The sequence below is a fragment of the Manacus candei genome, unplaced genomic scaffold (genome assembly GCF_025592945.1).
Source record: "Manacus candei isolate 608988 ecotype Guabito, Panama unplaced genomic scaffold, ASM2559294v1 h1tg000014l, whole genome shotgun sequence".
Classification (NCBI taxonomy): domain Eukaryota; kingdom Metazoa; phylum Chordata; class Aves; order Passeriformes; family Pipridae; genus Manacus; species Manacus candei.
In genome coordinates, this window is record NW_026138062.1 from 70,831,951 (window position 1) to 70,851,871 (window position 19,921).

At 38.1% G+C, this 19,921-nt stretch overlaps 1 protein-coding gene across 7 annotated transcripts in view; it reads left to right on the top strand.

Moving 5' to 3' along the window:
• Window positions 1-19,921, top strand: part of NRIP1 (nuclear receptor interacting protein 1) — a 106,939-nt gene that overhangs the window by 77,327 nt on the left and 9,691 nt on the right. For 4 of the 7 annotated variants that reach the window (XM_051779587.1, XM_051779583.1, XM_051779585.1 and 1 more), the window contains one exon: window positions 5,631-5,679. The exons of the other annotated variants lie outside the window; for them this stretch is intronic. The gene's annotated coding sequence lies outside the window, so the exon portion shown is untranslated. The remainder of the gene's footprint in view (window positions 1-5,630; window positions 5,680-19,921) is intronic. 7 annotated transcript variants of the gene reach the window in all.

Here is a 19,921-nt window from a genome sequence, read left to right on the forward strand (position 1 = left end):
GACGAAGCATCTGCAGCAACAGAGCCAGATTGAATATCAGTCTTACTTGAGGAGGCATGTGTGGTAAGATAAGAAAGTAGAAAGCTGTGCTTAAAAATTTTTAGTGTGTTTTTAAGATGTTTTCATTATAAATTCATATTGAGGATTGAGACCTGTTCTTGGTACTAGCACGATTATACCTAGTGCAATTGTAGTAAATGATCTAGAATAGACACAGATTATATCTATGTTGTCTAATCCGTTCTCTTGAAGTCACTTGAAAAACCTTGTTAAAAGGTCCAAACACCTTTTTTTCATTGTTTGAATCTTTGTTTCTGCAACATCAACCATAGGTGGCACTGACTATTAGCAGTTAAAAGGTTTGGGATGCTTCCCCTCCTCCCGAACTTACATGTTTTAAACCACTGGCTGCCACTTGATCCATTTTCTCTCACTCCGGCAAAGAGTAGATGTGGTAGGTATCTGCAAGTTCTACACACTAGTAAGTAGAGGAGTTAAGCTCTTTATTTATTGAGTTTGGTCAATTTGGAAACTTCCAGCTTCTGAAGTTAGAATTTGAGTTTGTACAAACTCATCAGGCTTTGTTTGAATGGGAAGAAAACTCCTTTCTGCGGTCTTAGTTCTAGTTGCTGGTGCGACTTGCAGAGGGTGCTCAGTCAGGCTTGGTGTAATTCAGGATTCCAGAGCATGGGCACTACCAAGCAGTTCAGCAGATGCAAAAAAAAGCCATCTGTCTGGGTTCACTTGCTACTGCAGCATCAGTTGCCTTTCCTTCATTGCCCTGCTTCTTGCATGGACTGCTGCAGTTCTGTGGTTACACTGGTGTAGCTCTGGATAAAAGCACACCCTGTTTTCTGGTGCATCTGAGCAGCTGTGAATGTATTGCAGCTGAATCAGACTGCTAAAAAGCAGGTTTTAACAGCTTTCTAAAGCAGGAAATAAAAATGTACCTGTTTGAGAAGGAAGTGCTTAGGTATGCGCAGACATTTATATATATTTCACTATGAAAGACCCTTACTTCAGTATAAGAAGGACTTTGTTGTTCTTGGTCAGGAAAGAGACTGAAAGTGGGCAGAGGATCAGAAGAGCCACTGCTGTGCAGTGGTCTTTCTAACTCCAATCAATATAATAGTGCTTGCCCAGCTCAGTAAGGCTCCTTCAGCATGTTAGATCTCTGGGAAATAGGGAAAGTTGATGGAATTATGTTTTTGATCCTAGTGCCATCATTTGTCTGTTCAGTTCAGTACTGACACAGTTGTTTTCTTGAAGAGAACTTTTTTTTCAGCATATATAGTGGAAAACCTGTATTGCCTATACTTGACTGACACACCTAAAGGTGATGGCAGTGCCAGTATTTTTTCTTATTTTGGAAGACAAAGCATTTATGTAGTGTGCAATTCCTACTCCTTTAGTAAGAACCATTGTTTCCTCAAGTTTAAGGTACCTAACTGTTGGGTTTTTTCATCAATGAGGGAAAAAGAAATATCCAAAACCATCCACAAACTGTAGAGAGAGTATCTTGTAACTGAAGAGTGAGACTAGAATTTAGAAAAATCTCTCTTCATTTGCTATGGGTATGGACTTCATGTGTTACTGGGCAGGTTGCTTAATCTTCTCTTGTCCTCACTGTTCCTCATGTGTAAGAGTGGTTATATTCCAGTCATTGATGTTTGTAAAGTGTTCTGTTTTGTTCAAAGATGGAATCACTTTTTTTCTTGCAATTTTGTTAGTGCCCAGTAGCCTCACAGTGCATGTAATGAGAGGTCCTGGTGAACAGTGAAGGAATGTAATGACTATGATCAGTCTGTAAACAGCAGCAACCATCTAACATCAGGTATTTGGATGTCAGATTGAAACTGAAGTGCCTCTTACTTGTCATTAGTTTGCATGTGAATGGAGTTTGTTATGACCTCAGCTTATGTATAAGCAATATGGAATTTAATTCTGTAGTTCATTCAAGGCCAAAATAGTTAATGATTTTCTTTTCCAGATTCTTGTGGTGGATGGATAAGTCTATGAAAGTCCTTTCTGCAGTTAGGATGTTGCCTGCACTCTGCAGCTTGGTGGTGGAGTACATCAAGATGATTATTTTTATTAAATTTTTAAATTATGATTGTATGTTGCAACAAAGAAAAGCAGGATGCTTGGTCAACTTCAGACACTTTTTTTCTTCTCAGCTTTTCTACCTGTGGCTATCATTTTACCAAAGAAAATAATTTCATGGAAGGGTAGTTCAGATGCATGTTTTGTGTAATTTGCAACTGTGGATACTTGCACATAGTTACAGCTGACAGAGTACAGTCAATGGAGGAAGAAGTGTCTTATCAACAGTTCCCTTCCCCAAAGAGCATTTCTTCTGTTCTCTGAGATTTATGAGGTTATGATGTCAAAGATTTTTGTAGCATTCAGCTAGTAATGATGGAGTGCAAACTAATTTGAAATTAAAAATGCCTGGATGAGCTTTAACTGTGCAAAAATCAGGCTCATAGTGAAATTTGCCAATTGAGTGAGTAGAAATGTTAAACAAGAGAGGTTTTAGGGGTAGTACTTAGAGTGGCAAAGATTGTGCTTACATATCCCTATCAAGTAGTCCTGAGTTTTTTGGATGTGCTTTAGAAAAACTGTCATAAATACTATTACCTTTCTTGTGATTGATACCTGTGTGTAACACAGATCGCGCTTGCTCTTGGAAAAGCATTTGTTTTAAAGTAAGGTAGCTGTAGTGGAATACAAGAATTTGTGGAAAACTCAAGAAAGGTGTTTTCAGAAATACGTTATGTTCAGATGTATTAGCAAAAAGGAGCCTGTTGTTCCTCCATGTTCTGTAGTCATTCACGTCTTACCAAGCAGCTGACAAAAAGAAGTTGCATTCAGTGCACACTTAGTTTCTTATATGTAGAAGTGAATTACAAGAATGGTTTGGTCTATTAATTTTCATTTTGGAATCTTATCCCCCACCCCCCTATACAGGTGGAGCTTTTGGTCTGAGTGGTGATGGATAGGCAGTAGCTTAATGTTTTTTTTCTCCTTCCCTCCCTCCCACCTGTTTTTCAACTACAGATTATAGAATCAAGGTGTTTTATATCTTCCAATTCTTCCTCTTATTCCATTGGTCAAAATCATGGTAAGAATAGTGTAAACCCCTGAAGATTTTCCATTGTAACGGTGTTTATTGTAGTTCAGTGGAAATGCTTCCTACAATGGTGAAATACAGCAGATATTTTAGGAATTATGCTATGTAGAATTTCACCTCTTGGCTTTATATTTTAATGAATCAAGTTGCTTATACCCTTTTACCACGTGCAGTATCCTGCATCATCTTGTTTCTGCTCTTCTTTTTCTTACTCTTTGGAACTTCAGGTTGATGAGGCAGTGTCCCAGACAGTTTGAATAGCCTTACTGTCTTCACTTGCCATCGAGGCTTTTCTTCCTCCTTATACACACTTTTACCCTACAACCCCTCCTTTCTCCTTTGTTATCTCTGTATCTTGTCTTAGTTTGTAAGCGCTTTGGGGTTGTAGCCTGAATTTACGGGAATATAAAATATTTTACAATAGTAATTATGCCAAATGTCAAGTGTAGACACACTTGCTCTCATAAACCTGACAGCACATAAAGAAGGCAAGTGGAATTTGCATCCCAGTAGGTTATTCTTGGTAAGCCAAACTGTTCACCTTCACAAGTGCTACAGGCAAGCTCTGGTTTGTGATATAGTAGAGAGATACCAAAGGGACTTTGAAAGCAGGGGTTAAGTTTCATTTGCAATAAAACAGAATTCAGAGATGGACCCAATAAATCAAACCTCTCTGATTTGAGAAGGAAGAGGAGAAATTATGTTCAAAGAAGTGGAGAACTTGTAGAATTGTCTGCTGTTGGGGCTCAGAAGGTTATTTCATTAAGACACCTGAGACACAGAAAGCTTCTTTTGTTTCACTGAAGGAGCTCTGGATTTATGTTTAACCAGTGCCTGGGGCAGGTGCTCTCTCAGCCTTCACCTTCCTCCTCGAAAGTTTCCTTATTTGTGCCTTCTTTGGCATCATTTGCTGTCATGATTAAAAACAAATAACTATGGTCACTCTGAAAAGGGAGTTTTCCTAAGAGCATTATTTCCTTTCCTTCTCTGGTCTTTCTTGCATCTGTGCCCTCTGAAGTGAAAACAGATTGCATCAGGGTGAGGATATTGTCATTGTGTCAGCCAGGGAAGTGAAGAGCTTTCACTAGATTTTTAAAAGCAGCAGCTCAAGAGAAGGGGAGCCCTTTGATACTATGTTTTAGCCTTTCTGCATTATATTTTAGGCCTTTTGTACCCTTTTCTCCATACATCATTAATCTTTGTGTTCTCTTGATCTTTTAGTGTGTATCACTCTTTCCTTCCCTTCCAATCATATGTTGCAAAAGAAAGGTATCAGGTGAAAACTGTATTACTACAGCAGCATGTACTTTTGTATTTCAAAACCAATAAGGGCATTTTTTTCTTTTGTAAGAGAAAGGGAAAACTTATTCTGGAGGCCAGTGTAGCTCTAGGGCTTCATTTAATTGCTGTCCAGCTGAACTTGTCAGCATCTCAAAGGTGCAGATGTATTTATTCTAAACTTCATATAGACTGTGATGAGGGAAAGGGAACAAACACGTCTGTGAGGAAAGGCAAGTAACATACATCATTTGTGCTTTGGCTTGTGGTCTTGCAGGAGGTGTTTTAGTGGATTTGGATTAATTTTTGGTCTAGTAATTTACTGTTGGAGGAGAGGAAGAAATAGCCTCCAGAGTGCAGATGATCTTCGCCTGGGGAGCAGTGCAGAAGCATAATGGAATTTCCTGTGTGAGAGGTGCCTGAGTATTACAGCAAGAATGAGTGTTTGTGGAAACAAAAGGGTAAGGAAGGAGGACACAATAAGTGGTTAGGTAATGTGGGTAAAAATGAAAGTTATTAATGTCTGTAGAACTCGAGAAATTTTAAACTTAGTCTAGTACAAGAGAAAAACAATTGGAAAGTTGAAGTAAAGGGTTGTATGGTCAAAGCGTCTTGAGGATAAAGATTACAATAACAGCTGTTTTGTGTAGTGTGGAACAGTCACTGGATGTCCTTAATGTTACAGAAGTGTGGGTTGTAGAAATAGGTGAATGAGAGTAACAAGGCTAATTGCAGGAGAAGATGAGTAAGATTTTAGAAAAACAGAATGCAGTGTCAAAGGTGTATACTGTGTTGTTAGTTTGGTTTTGGTTTGTTGGGTTTTGCCTTTTCTTTTTTTTTTTTTTTTAATCATGGTGGGTAAATTGATAGCAGATGTGTTAGAATAAAGATAATCTCCTGATGACAGCTTTTTTTGACAAAGTGGGTAGTATTAACTGGTCAAGGAGACGTATCCCCTCTCCCCTGGCACATCACCTTTACCAGCTTGCTCAGCTCAGTTTCACTTGTCGAGGTCTGATATTGTCACAAACCAGCCACAAGTAAAACCAGCTTCAGGGGAATACTAATTAAGTCTACTGATACCTTCTTAAGAAGTAAGACTGACTCTCTTTCATGAGCTGATTGTGAATTACCAAAATTACTTTCCTGTTACATCAGAAATAACTGTTTTCCACCATAAGTTTCTGCATCCTGATTATAATGTATTTATTTTTGGCAGGGAGGAGTGAAAAGCAGATTCACAAAGATCCATCACTGACACTTGAAAGGTATGAGTTTTTGCCCTGAACTTGTGAAGAAGTTTATTAACCTGTTTTACTCACCCTGGACATGGAGTGGTAACTTTGTCTCATTCACAGTAGCTTTGGTCCTTATCCCTCACAAGAATTCCGAGTCAGATAGTGATTTATTTCATGTTACTGTATAGTCTTGATCTCTTTCTCCTGAGTTTGCTAACTAGGGTGCTAAGCTAACAATCTGCTAAGTTTCCTGGGAAGCTGAAGATATGATCACCTGCCCGCCAGAACTTCTGGCCTTTTCTCAACAAATGGATTTTAAATTGTATACTTTTAGAGCATAAAGTCTCTTTGAGAAGAATAGGTTATGGGATCTTCTGTGGGCTTTTTTTTCCCTCTGTTGCCCTTTGTTGCCTTCTTCAGCTTGTATCTCCCTTTCCAGTATGATTTGCTTCAGCATTTATTTGGTATTTGTGAGTTGTCTTGTGGTTCTACAGGATCCTGCAGGTACATGAACTACTTTAGAATGAAATCACATCAATGTTGTATTCAGTGGAGTTCTTTTGGTATTGATCACTGATGAAACTTAGCAACAGAATTTGAACAAAACCATTCTTCTTTAGCTTTATGACAAGATTCTTATAAAGACTGAAAAATAGAAGAAACAAAAAAAAAATTACAGTTTAGCAAGAATAGAGGCAGTCAATGAAATTTACCTGCAGGTTGTTGACAAGGCCTTACTAGATATTGATTCAGAAAACGCTGGAGTTACTTACTGATGGTATATTGAGCTGGGAAATGACTCTTCCAGTTACATCAAGGAAAGATGGCTTTATATAACACAAAGGACACAGGTTGTGACCTGTCAGCCATACTCAGGTCTCTACTGTGGCAGATTAAGCTGGAAATAATTCCTAGCCTGATCAGCTGAATCGATAGATTTGTGGTTATGGATAATAACTCTCAAATAATGACCCTATACTATGTGATACATGGTTTAAGTTACTTTGGTGCAGTTTCACTTGTTTATTTGCCAGATTCTTGATTTGTTATATGACAGTTTCTCCCACTATCTCCATACTCTATCAGTAGGCATTAAGTGAATAGATTAAAACTGTAATCACAACTTTTGAGATATTTGTGTGTTCCCCCACATCCTCAAAGCTGAGACAAGATTTGCAGATGGAAATTCAGCACCTACCTTCCACTGCCTTCCACTGTTACCACTGGCCCATTATATTATGATGATGAGTCAATATCAGACTTCCAACCTGTGGGAAACTAAATCACCTGCTATGGTTACTATGTGTTGAACAACTGGAATAACTGATCATGCATATCTTGGAAATCCTTTGCTGAGTCCTGAATAATAGAAGAATATTGAAATTTTGAATGTGAACTACTTTACTTTTAGTAGTTGTGATGCTTAAACTGGTGATGTATTACTGGTTTTAGTATGGTAGATATCCATCTATCCCATGTCAAAGTCTGCAGCTTTAATATATGTTGTGTCATTTAGATGCCTCTCTCATGCACAGATATGCATGTGTGTGTAATCTTGCCATTAATCTGCTGTCCTATTAAAATCCATAGATCTACTTCTGTAAGGAAAAACAAATAAGTAAAAAGAAAGTACAAAGTTCAAGGACTTACTACTGCACTGTTCATGAATATGGTATTTTTAAAAAATTTTAAAATAATTTTGACATTTCACACATAAAAATAACTATAGACAATATTTTTTCCTTGTTATAAAAAATAAGTAACATTGTATCTTTACAGAATTGGGCATTGACAGCCATCTATTTCTTGAAGATAATTCATTGTTTTAGACTGCTTGACTACTAAATTGAGCAGAAGTACTCTCTTCTTTGTGCTAGCTGTCATATTCATTTTTGTTGCTAAATTGGCTTGTCATTCATTGCAGTTTCTCGTTACCCCCTTTTAAAAGTCGGCACACTTGTTTTATTGAAGGTTCAGTTATGAAGATTAAAGAAAGATTTTATTTATTTATTTATTTATTGCCCCTCTAGTGTAAGCTTTAGAGGAGACCTACCACGATACCGAATGAATGGTTATGTACACTGTGATATTGCTAAACACTGTAACATAACTAAATTAAAGACTTTTTCACACATTTAGGCTTTTGTGCATTAGTGAACTTAAATAAGCTATATGACTCCAAACATGCTTCCTTTAAAGTGTTGGGTAGTTGTACTGCTAATCAACTAATATGGTTCCAAAATGTGTTTGGTTGTGATGTCTTATATACACCTTTTCATGTGTGTTTGGTTTTCAGAGTAGGTTGCTGATTTGTTTTTGAATGTTGAATGAACCTCTTATTTTTTGGCAATCATTGTCCAATTTATTTTATTTTTCTTTTCTAGCAGTTCAATGCAGTGAGAAGCTTTATCAACCTTTCACAAAGGAAGGATAGAAATTCTCCTTGAAAAAAAAATGGGCCAATTTCCCCTTTTCTTCCATTTTGCTGAAAGGGTTTAGAAAAGGAGGGACTAAGGAAGAGCAGAATTGTATTGCCCTGAGGTCTACGACTTAACTCAATTTGATCTTAAACCAGTGACTGTTTTAAGATCTGATGAATCACTATCAGAGTTAAAAGCACCTATACCATTGTGCTGAGAAGCTCACATCTCAGGCTTCAGGAGTGATTTGTATCTGGCCCTAGTAGCTCAGGCAATACTATAGCTTAAAAGGGTGACAATCTAATTCTTGTGAAGGATTTTTTCAAAAAGGAGACAACTTTTTAAAACTTTACTTTTTTTTTTTGTCTTTTTCATTTGAGACCTTTTCATTAGTAGCTGAGCCAAACCAATCACACAGGTAGAGTGCTGCAAATATAACACCTATACAAAAATTAAATGGAGAAAAATTAGTAAAGAAATGTTGAATAATAACTGCAACAAGATTCAGGAAGATGTGTGATGGCATGAAGGTTTTACTGGCAATGTCCAAGATGCCCACATACAAGTGAGTTATACAGGTCACCCCAAATGGGTTCCAATGAAAGCTTTAATACCAACACAAACAGTCCTATTTATAGACATATCTCTCTGTCTAAATATAAACTACTCCCAGTCATGTCTAGACTAACATCAGAGCAGTGCTGTATTGAAAGTGAGGGTTCAGAATTAAGAGTACAAGCCAGACTATTCTTTAAATGACTACTTAGTACAATGAGCATCTGAACTTTGTGGAAGCAGTGCACCTTTGAATGTCATACGATGTTGTGTCACCCGAGACACCCCTTCTTGCTCTTGTTTAAGCGTCAGAAGGCTACGTCTGGTAGACGTGACCTGTGAGCTGAATGTTCTTCTGCATATGTTTAAAGCTTTGAGAATGTATCGGTGGGTGTATGGATGGATAGATCAGTAAATGACTTTCATTGCTAACTATTTTCAGCAGCTGCGTTTTAATGAGTCTTTCAACTGTTGCTCCTGTGTTTAATCTGCTCACTTACTCAGCGTTCAACATTAAAGAAGCTTTCTAGGAGGTAAATGTTGTCCTGATTACCGAAGAGGTTAGTTTGATTGTGTTCTGAACAGACCTTGAATTCTTTTTTTTTTTTTTTAATTGAGAAATATGTGCAGTGCACACAGATAATTAGGATAAATAAACAAGCGTTGTACTTGGAAGTGCACATCCAAATATACAATTCCTATGTTAAGTTAAATATCTTGAACTGAAAGAAGTTAAAAACTGAGGTCTTGACTCTCTAGCAGTGGTCTTGCTGTCATGTCCTGTATTTGTCAGTGGGTTTTCCTTTTAGATTTGTCATCTAATATATATCAACACATGGCTGAATAGGGTGAAAAGGATAGCAAATAGTCTCTCACTTGCTTTGCATTTGATGTAAGAGTTCTTCCTTAGTTTACTTGCTGTACTGCCTAACATTTCTTGTTGAAATAAATAAGGACAGAGCAGCTGCTCTTAAAGGTAGGGAATACTTAAAATATGTAATGTACCAATGTGAAGAAAATGTAGTGTAGTGGTATTTCTGGTAAGTGTACTAAAAAAAATACATCCAGGAGCTTTGATCAAATGCCAGCTCTTACATCAGTCCTCTTTGTAATCTTTCTTGCTGATCTGTGACCTTGACCTTGTGTTTGTGTTTGTATGTCAAATCTATTTTAGGGATGGACAAACTAAGTTCATTTTAATAGGATTTATACTCATGCTTCACGGGATACCTCAGTAAAATCCAAAATTTAAAATATTTGGATTGATTAAATTTTGAATCATCTTTTAAGATTTCAGAGGGCTTGAATACTTTGACTTCTTAAATTTTTTTTTTTTTTTTGTAATTCTGTTTAGGGGGTACTTCTTAAAAAGGCATTTTTATCTCACTGATGAGCTCTTCTAAATTCAGCACCGATGTCCTGCCTGGAGGTGGAGTTTTCTCTTTGAGAATCTCAGCAGTGGCAGTGCTTTCATTTGGCCTTAAGTGCGATTCACCAGTGAAAGGAGCAGTCCCTGCTCTTCGTTCTTTCTCATGCCGCTCATAGTCACACATTCCCACATGGAGAACTGTGAAGCAGACGCTCGGCAGTGGCTTTGGGGTTTCTTTTGATGGTGAAGAGGTCCTTAGTCTGACTTGCCTTTGTAGGAGCTTTGTGTAGGAATGCTTGTGTCAGTCCTGGGAAGGTGGAAGGCACGAGTGGCTGCAGATCCATAGACCAAGACAAGGCTACGTGCTCTGGCAGCAGCCTCACACTTAGATCAGACAAAAATTCCTGTGGAACCATGTTTGTACATTTAAATGTGCAGATTCCGAACTAGTTCGTTCTGTTCATTGCTGACATTGTTCTCCATGGCGACTGAGATGGCCTCGTTTCCTAGAGGTCAAGGTGGAACTCCCAGTCAGCCAGTTAGCTCTGATGCACTGGTGCCACATGTGTTCAGAAGGGTTCTTGAGCTCAGGCCTTATTTTAGGTGTGTGCTAACAGGGCAGTGAAGTTGGTTGGTGTAAGGGACACTGTGGGCATATGGCTTCATAAAGGCTCAGTGAGGCTGTTGGTTTCACAGGCACTATGAAAGATGGTCCCAAATTAGCTAATATTTATGTGCAAGTATGGGGTAATAGATTTACTTTTAATAGTTCTTTCAGGGTAGTGCGGTTTTATGTAGGAAATCAAACTTCAGAAATCAATCACGCATCTGTGTTGCTTTGTTTTATGCAGGTTTTAATTTGGTATAACCACCTGTTTCAACTCTCTTGACAGTAATGGAACAAGTGGTAACAACAAATAGCCTTTTTTTGCTATTTTACAGTTATTTCTTTCATGCAGCATTCATGAAAAACATACAGTGTGCTTCTTTTCCACAACTTTGTGATGGTATAATAACTTCTTAAAATGCATATTGCCTTTATCAGCATAAAATTTGATAAATTACTTTAAAGTGTATGTCCTCATATTGAGGGGTAGTTAAACTCTTCCCCTTGCCCCCTCTTCCCCCTCTCCACTGTTCCTGCCATGGCTTTGTGACAGTGAATAGTTTTCACTGCTTTTGAGTTAGGTTGGTATTTTAATTGTTGTGATTTGATTCATGTCTAAGGTTGAGCTGCAGCCCAGTTCCTTACATTTCAGGGTCATCTCATCATCTCTGTATACATCTGTGTGACTTTAATCTGAAAACATTCATAACATAAATCCCTAAGTAAAATATTAAGAAGGTTTAACACTGTGGCATAGTGATAAGATAAGGGCCTTGTGTCCTTTTGTCTCTGCAGGAAGTTTTGAGCCTCTTCTCACAAGGTTTCACTAAGGTTGGTTTTTATGGTTTTATCTTTAATTTCACTTGAGTTTATTGCTGCTTTGGAGAGGAAAAAAAAAAAACCAACTAATTTTTTATTTGAATTGAACTACTAGAGACCATCTTGCTAATGCAGATTTTTCTTTTCCCACCTAACTGTAGTTATATGAGCCTCTTCTGTGTCTATAACCTTTACAAACATCATCCACAATAAGCTGAAATTTCCCATTACAATAGAAGCTGTATTGTCCTTCCACTCACTTAAAAAAAAAAAAAAAACAAACCCTCAACCACAAATCATCTGGATCTCTAACGTGGATTTATGGGGGTTTTACATGTAATGGAATGCTATGCGACTGTGATCCTGTATTTCACCTTGCTGTGGAATTACTGTGTATTTGTGTTCAGTTAGCTGAAACCTATTCTGCTGTAAAGTCTAGAAAGTGGCTCTCATTCATAACTTAACCATGAGACGCTTGGTCCCAAGTGGAACACAACTACTACTGTCAATAAAATACTGCGCATTACTCTTTAGTGCTTTGTTGCACTTTGGCATCTGAAACCAGTTCTTGGTTAAAATAACATAAAGCGACTTATCCTATGATAAACCACATAACATACAGTTTTTCCAAGAAATACACACTTTTATTGCAGCGCTATCAATAACTGCCTGTGTCTTTAGATCCCCCAAGAAGCAGAAGGTCAGAGTTGTGTGGAAGTGCATTATCTGCGTGCATCGATCATAACTCAGAAGCATGATTGCCCAGAAGAAGACATTGATTTCTTCTCTGTATATTAATCAAGTTTCATTCTTGAGGAGTTGACGTAGTGTTAAATGCATAATCAGTGATTTGTTTTGGTAGGTGTTGGGAGGAATGGGAATCTGGTTGTGACTTTCCTTTTTAATTGCTTATTTATAGGCAAGTGGTTTACCAGAGATTTGAAAGGTGCATCCTCCCTCTGTCCATGCTGTTGTATATTATCCACCCTTCTATCCTGAAAGCAAGTCTTTGTATAGATTTTTGTGTGTTTTTTGCTCTTGGTCTTTTGAACAAGAAGACTCAATTAACCAAAAGCCTTTCTGCTTACTGTGCTTCTGAGCCTTGCTCAACACCCTTACCCAGGTTAGTTGAGATTTAGTGATACATGTTATTTCTGGACTCCTGTCCTTAATGGGTGTGGGGTGGGGTGTAACTTTTCTGCATCATCTCTTAGTTTCTGCCCTTTTTATCTTCAGTAGCAGAAGATGATTGAGCAGTGGTTCATGGGGCAGTTTTAGATGTCAAATACTTGATTCCTTCACAAAGTGGCATTTATAGGTTGAATGTCTATTCCTTCCCATACTACAATTAGCAAAGAGTTGGCAGATAGTGTATTTGAGTTTGTGTCTGTGTTAGCAGATCATAATCAAGAAATGAACTAGAAGATGGCCTTTACAGTACCATTAGAGAACAAAATAAAAGTGTTCCTCCAGTAGTATTTGTAAGAAGAAATATATGTGCATGAGTCTGGCTAAGGAATTGACTGAAATTTCTATGAAACACTGTGGTGAATTGTAAGTTGTATGAACAGTGTGGGGTTTTCTGCATCTGGGAGTGATTATTTCTGTGATGCTCAGTTCTTCTACTTGTTAGAATAAGAAATACTTAAGATAGGCTGACATTAGCTATTGTTTGAAGAGTGCCACAGCATGACAGATGGCCACACATGCGTTTTGTCTCTGAACTTTACAGAACTTTGCAGTAGGAGGTTTTAACATGCAGACCAGATTTGGATTAAGCTGTGTATGATGCTTAAGTGTACTTGTAAACCTTGGAGAGCTGCTACTAAGGCTTTCAAAAACTCAGCTTTCGTGGCAATTGTCTGCCCACCATTTCCCCCTTCCCATATACTTACTTCAACTGTTTTGGGGGTTTGCTTGGACTTAAGGTCATATTGAATGAGGGATTTTTTATGACGTAGGTGGAGGTTTTTGTTTTTCTTTTATTTTGGCTGATTGGCTTGTTTTTTTTGTTTAGGGTCTTTTCCTTTTTTAATTTTTATTTTCTTTATCCCCCCCTTACTGGCAGGTTTGTGAAGTAAGCTTCAAAAACACAAGTGACATGTAACTTAGGCAGGAACTTAGACCTGTGGCCTTTTGTAAACTGTGCACTGCGTTCTAGAAGAGGCAGCTGAGATGGGTTGAGTGCCAGCATCGGATGAGTCGCAGCAGAGCAACTCAGTGTTGAAACATCCCACTTCTTGGGGGAGCAACCTCCACGGAGTCCCTTGCTGCTGGGCCAGGCTTACTTTGGCACTGGAGCTGCCTGTCTGTCTCCTGTACCCATCACCCTGCAGTGCAGACAGACCTTTTTCTCTCAGCACTGTCGCTCTCAGGTTGCTGTTGTTCGTGCTCATGCTCTCCTCTCCTGGGAGAGAGGCATCTCTCAGGGCTGGATGGGTGTTTCGTCTCAACCTGTTGTTCCCCAGTGCTGCTCAGAATTTTGGTTTCATGTGAGAATGCTTTGCCACAGAGTTTGAGGCATTCCAACATCCGCGTCTCTCCTGGCGTGATGTGCAGCCTGTCTTGCCACCTCCCCGAACAGCTCTCTGCGTAGATATGAAAATCTCTCTGACGTTTCCACACCTCATTTCAGCAGACACTGGAAATATTGTATTCCCCCTGATATATATTACATACCATCCCAAAGCTACTCGTAGTCATGAGGTGGTATTGCATGGTCCGGGTGACTCACAGATTCCCGGACTGGAGAATCCCATGTGAAATCTGAGGAGTGGGGGGACACTGAGATGAGGTGTCTGAAATCCCCTTTTCCACACCCCAGATGAAATGTGTAGGAACGGCCTCCCCTTCCTTATGTGCCTCTGGGGCCACTGTTAAAAGCAGTAATCAGCATTTACGTTTTAGCAGTCCCTTAAAAGCTAAAGTAAATCTAAATACTCTCTGCCAGGAGAACAGTTGGGTTTTTGTTTCCCCACTCAGTTGTTGATTCACTAACATTTCAGTCCAGTGGTCTGTCAGATCTTATTCTCACAGGAAAAACTGTGTCTTGTGCCTGCTGTGCTGTTGGTTCTGCGTTCCTGTCAATTTTATGTTACCTGGGACTTTTCAGTTAGTCAGGGTTTGTGTGCTTTTGCAAAATGGTAGATTTTGCGTCTCTTTGAGCTGTTGCATCAACTGTTATGGATTTGGATTTCTACAGTATTTTTCAAAATCCTACTATTTAAGCTGCTAAAATAATGAGAAGGTTTTGACTGTGCTGGTTTGGGTCTGTTTCCTTCCACGTACCCCCTCCCAACCTATCCCCATACTGAAGAAAACAACACCCCTTTCTGTGGTTTGAAAATTCTCTTAAGAAAGTCAGTCAGGACTGGGTTTGCATTACACAGATTACCAAAACTGCAGGGAAAAGGCTTTTCCATCTTGTATGCTTGTGTAGAATTTGGCCATGAAGCCATGGCTATTGCCAATCCTGCCATTATTCCAGGGGGGGTTTCATAGAGGGAGCTGTGCTGCTGTGTTCTGTGGGATCGTGCCAGCCGGGAGGGAACTGCCCTAACTCGGGATGGGGGATGCCAACTCTGTGGTGGGGTCGGGGCCTTGGGAGCCCCTCCAGAATTCCTGGCAGGAGCAGGAGCTCCTGCTGCTCCTGCAACATGATTCCCTGTGTGCCCTCTCCTGACCGAGCTGTTTAAAAGGGATAGGGTGTCCTTCCCATGTTTAAAATGTCTTTTGGAGTCAGTCAGTAGGCCTTAACGAAGGAGTGAATAACATGCCAAGCTTGGGAAGAAGCTTATTTTTGCTTTCTCAAAGTGATATCCTACCATTGCAGAAGAGGAGCCTGATTTATTTAAATAAATTAACTGTAAAAAATGGTTTCTGGATTCCCAAGTTCTTTTGAGTGCAACCATGGAATAATTCACCCACCTATTGCTGAGTTCTGCTCCCCCACCTGATCACTTTTGCTTTTTATTTTTCGGTCTTCTTCTAAATTACATTTGCAAAGGGAACCTTCAAAATGTCTTGACAGCCTGAATCAAAACTGTGAAGAGGTCTCAGCTGCTCCATTCATCTCCACAGATTTCTGACATAAAGTGTGGATTTTTGAAAGCAAAGCACTTAAAAACTTGATTCCCTTAAAGCATGTGCTTAAGTACCATTGAAGTACCTGCACGTCTGTGCAGCTTTGTGGATTTGGTAGTGGGGATTGGTGAATCAGACCTGTTTCGCTGCTCATAACCTTAACAAAAAGTGTCAACTGTGAAGTGCTTTTACCACTGCTCTGAAAGCATCCTTCCTGCTAGCTGAAATCAAAGATTTACAAATTGAGATTAATAACAAAATAATTTAGGGACCAAAAAGTCTCATTTTCCCCACTTGTGCTTGGTTCACTGCAAGATTCTGCTGCAATTTCCAGTGCATCTGGGAATTTTTTTGGAGATCTTCATTTCTTTGTGTTCTGCAACATTTCACTTCAGGCAGCCATAAAGAAGGGGAATCACTTAAAATCCTGTGCTTTAGGTACTTACCCAGGGCTATTACTGGAACTGCTGAGCAACACACAACCTTTAATATATTTATCCTCAATTATCTTTCTGAAGTTTGCATTTATTATTACTCCATCTGGGAAAACAGGGTACAGAGAAGTAAAACCAGAAGTCAGACAGCCTGTCTGCAGCACAGTGAGTAATTGGACCCCTGGATCCCAAGCTGCCACTGTAATCACTGTACTGCATTCCTCAAATCTGTAATAATTAAAATGACTGTCTGAGCCATTGGTTGATGTGGTGGGCTGGAGCCTTTATGTTTGGGGATATGAGAATGGTAAATCAATGAGCTAGTGAAAGACTTTCTGGCTCTTCTGATAGTAGCTGAGCATTAGAACACCAGATTTATTAAATAACTGAAAATTTTTATTTCACAGACCAGTTTGATTTTAGCTCTGCAAATTCATGTTTTGATGCATCTCAACTTAAAATGGAGTTTGATTTTAGCTCTGCAAATTCATGTTTTGATGCATCTCAACTTAAAATGGAACATAAAATTGCTACAGAAATTTAATAGTCATGAAAGAACTCTGAAATGCAGTTAATAAAAATATTTTCTCTGTGAATCTATGCAAATCTCAACCTCTATTAAACAGACCAGTTTGATTTTAGCTCTGCAAATTCATGTTTTGATGCATCTCAACTTAAAATGGAACATAAAATTGCTACAGAAATTTAATAGTCATGAAAGAACTCTGAAATGCAGTTAATAAAAATATTTTCTCTGTGAATCTATGCAAATCTCAACCTCTATTAATCATTCTAACAATGTTCATGAGTTTGGTAATCTCTTTTCAAATATATGTTCATTTGGGCAATCTGCTAGCCATTACCAGTTTCCAAAATGAATACCTTAATGGTTGATACAAGATTTTTTTCTTCTGTAGTCTTAATTCAAGATCATAGGAAAGACATTATTATCCAGTTTTATGGGTTATGTCTAGTAAATTGTGTAACCCTCCTCAGATAATCCTAGTCTAGTATACTGTAATACTAGTCTAGTTGTTAATTTACTTTGGCACTCTGTTCCATTTAGCAAAGGGATCTAAGTAGAAATACTAGTCTGGGATATTTGAAAAATGTCTTGTGAATGTAATTTTGCTAGTTGTCAATGTCTTGTGGATGTAATTTTCCTTACGTGATGGGAACTGAATATCTGTTGGGTGAACTAGAAGTCTGCTGTTTGTTTAGAGTCTCCAGTTAGGTTTCACAGTTGAGGTTTTCATTAATTCAGAGAATTCTTTAAAAATCAAAATTGTATATTCAGGAGCAAAAAGCCATTGGCTCAGGTGTTGTTCTTTAACATATTAGAAGACATATTCTCAAATTTCATTATATTTTCCGGCAGTAGTACTTTTTTTAAACAAAGGATCTTAAAGTTTGTTGTTGTTGTTTTAAAATCTTTGTGGTGGACAAGTATATTTGTAGTTTGAAAGCAAAGAAAAACTCCAAGAACTACAAAAATAGAATTAATATTCTGGACATACACGGTTCAGTGTACATTTTAGTATTCTCTTATCTTCCCTATTCTGCCCACAGTTTCTCCCTAGGCACACTTTAAAAAGCTGAGGGACTGATTTCTCATGGTATGCTCCACTTGGGGAGTGTCTCACCAGGTTACAGCATTTGTGCTGTGGATTCTGCTGGTGGTTTAGTTTTGTCTGGGTAAACATGGCTTAATGAGCTGTAGCCAGTGGGTACTCTTGGAGGTTCTGAAAGTAGTCTCTCTTAAACAAGTGGGTGATATATTTCTTAGGTACAGAAGTCTGGAAAAAGATAGTAGAAATTGCAACAAAGAGTGCATTTACAGTAGTTATGTGGTCAAGAAAGCACATCAGCCTATAAATTTATTTTGTCACAGTAGCTAAATATGATTTTTAGGTGTAGAGATTCATAGATCTTAGCGGTTCATTCAGCCCTTACTGAGAAATAAGAGATCTGTTGTCGTATGACTTCTCCTTTCTCTTCTTTTTGCCTTTTTTCTTTGCTCTGTTCTGGTAATTTCTTGAATAAAATTTATTCTTGAATAAAATTAATGAAAATTTTTAATGTTTCAATGAGTCCAGAGAAGTTCTTTAGTACAGTCTCTCTGTTTTTAAAAGGTTACTAAATGGTTGCCTTAGTGCCAGCTGAACATTCATTTGCAGAACTGGTTTGATTTCCACATCACCACACCTCAGATAGTAGAAGAAAACCATATTTGGTTCAAAACTTTCTGGAAGTGCCTGGCTATGAGACTGCCTTCAAACTCTGGAATTTACTGCCTGGTTTTCTGTCACAAATAAGGTGTAGGATTAGAGACAGTTTTTTAAAAATGTGATTTTAGTTCTTGACAGATGACTTTTTCACATTTGTGTATTGAACATTAAATCATGTAAGATTTTATAATCCTGTTGCAGCACGAGATCAGAAGAGGCTTTTAAGAAGGATTGCTGATGTTAAGTTTCATTCTCTTTAAAGAAAGCTTCTTTCCATCAACCCAATTTCTGTAAAGTTATTAGTAATCCATAGCACTGAGTAATTCAAAATAAAATTTAAAAAACGAAGTGGCAAAACACTTCTTAGAGCAGATATTGTATGTAAACAGTACTGGCTACAAGTGTCATCTCCTGGAACAGGCTTCTGGAGTACCTGAGGAATTTGCATAAATGCATTGTCTTTTTTGAATTACCCAAGGCTGTAATAAGTGAAGCTGTACTGAACATTGGCTTAATGGGGTATTTGTTTGGAACTTTATCTTAAAGGTGACCTGCAAGGTTTGCTTTTATCAGATAGTAAGAAATCTTTACAAAATTTCAGTTTTATTGTCTTAAATGCAAAGCAGAGCATATCAAGTGCTACTCATTCCTTTTTAATAACAGCATGCAGTCAGCTTAATTACCTTTAGAAACATGAAAATGTGACTGCAGATAAACAGTTTATTTTCTAGGAAGCTAGAAAAACATATTTTCCAGATACAGTGCATTCCCAAATATCAGAGGAAATAATTCTGACTGTGTTGATGTTACTGTTACTGAATAGTTGATGTATTCATTGGAAACCTTCGTATTTAAGGATTTGTTATTTGTGATTTTAGTCTCTTTTGCGTTGAAACTCTGCAGAAGCCCACCCAGAGGTGCACAGGTTTTTGAAGGAACAGTAAGATATCAGTAACTTTCAATTAGTTGAATCCACATTTAAGTTTGATATATTTTTGAAGGAATGCTATGGCTTTTCCAGGTAATTATATGAACGATGGGTAACGTATTTCTGAGAGAAGTACTGAGACCTCAGTAACAGCTTTCAGCTTTTCATTTGATATTTAAATACGTGGGTATATGCATTTACACTACAATGCATTGCTGGGTTATTTTGTTTTGTTTTGGGGATTTTTTTGAGATAGCTCAGTACTTAGTATTTCTCCAAATGACTTAAAGACTAATAACACAGAGTATTTGCACAGGGGGATATATGGTCTGTTAACTTCATGACTATTTAATTTTTCTTCTCATTCTTTACTTTTTTCACTGATATTTTTCTGACTTCTAGTTGCCTGTAGGTTTTGAATTAAAAAATAGCCTCTGGGAAATCAGTCATAAAATATTCATTCCGTTTAAGGAGGCGAGGATTTCATCTGTGTACATCCTTTTTAAACTTGCAAATACAAGTTTTCAATGAGCTTTTAGTCTGCGAAAGCAAATTGCAGAGTAAAATATGCAGAAAGACAGTTACCTTTGCTCGTGTTGAATATTTATGCCAGTTTGGAACTGAATGAGGGAAGGAGGAGGCCTGTGTGGTGTAATGATCTCAGTATTGACCTGTGGTGACTGAACTGTTCCTGCTTTCATTGACCAGCCTTATAACTAAAACTGAAGAGATGCATCTTGCACAAGCACCATTGTTGTGCTTTTTAAAACAACTTTTTATATCACAATGCATCATCCAAGAAAGTGTCAACTTAGAGGTAGTCTACACT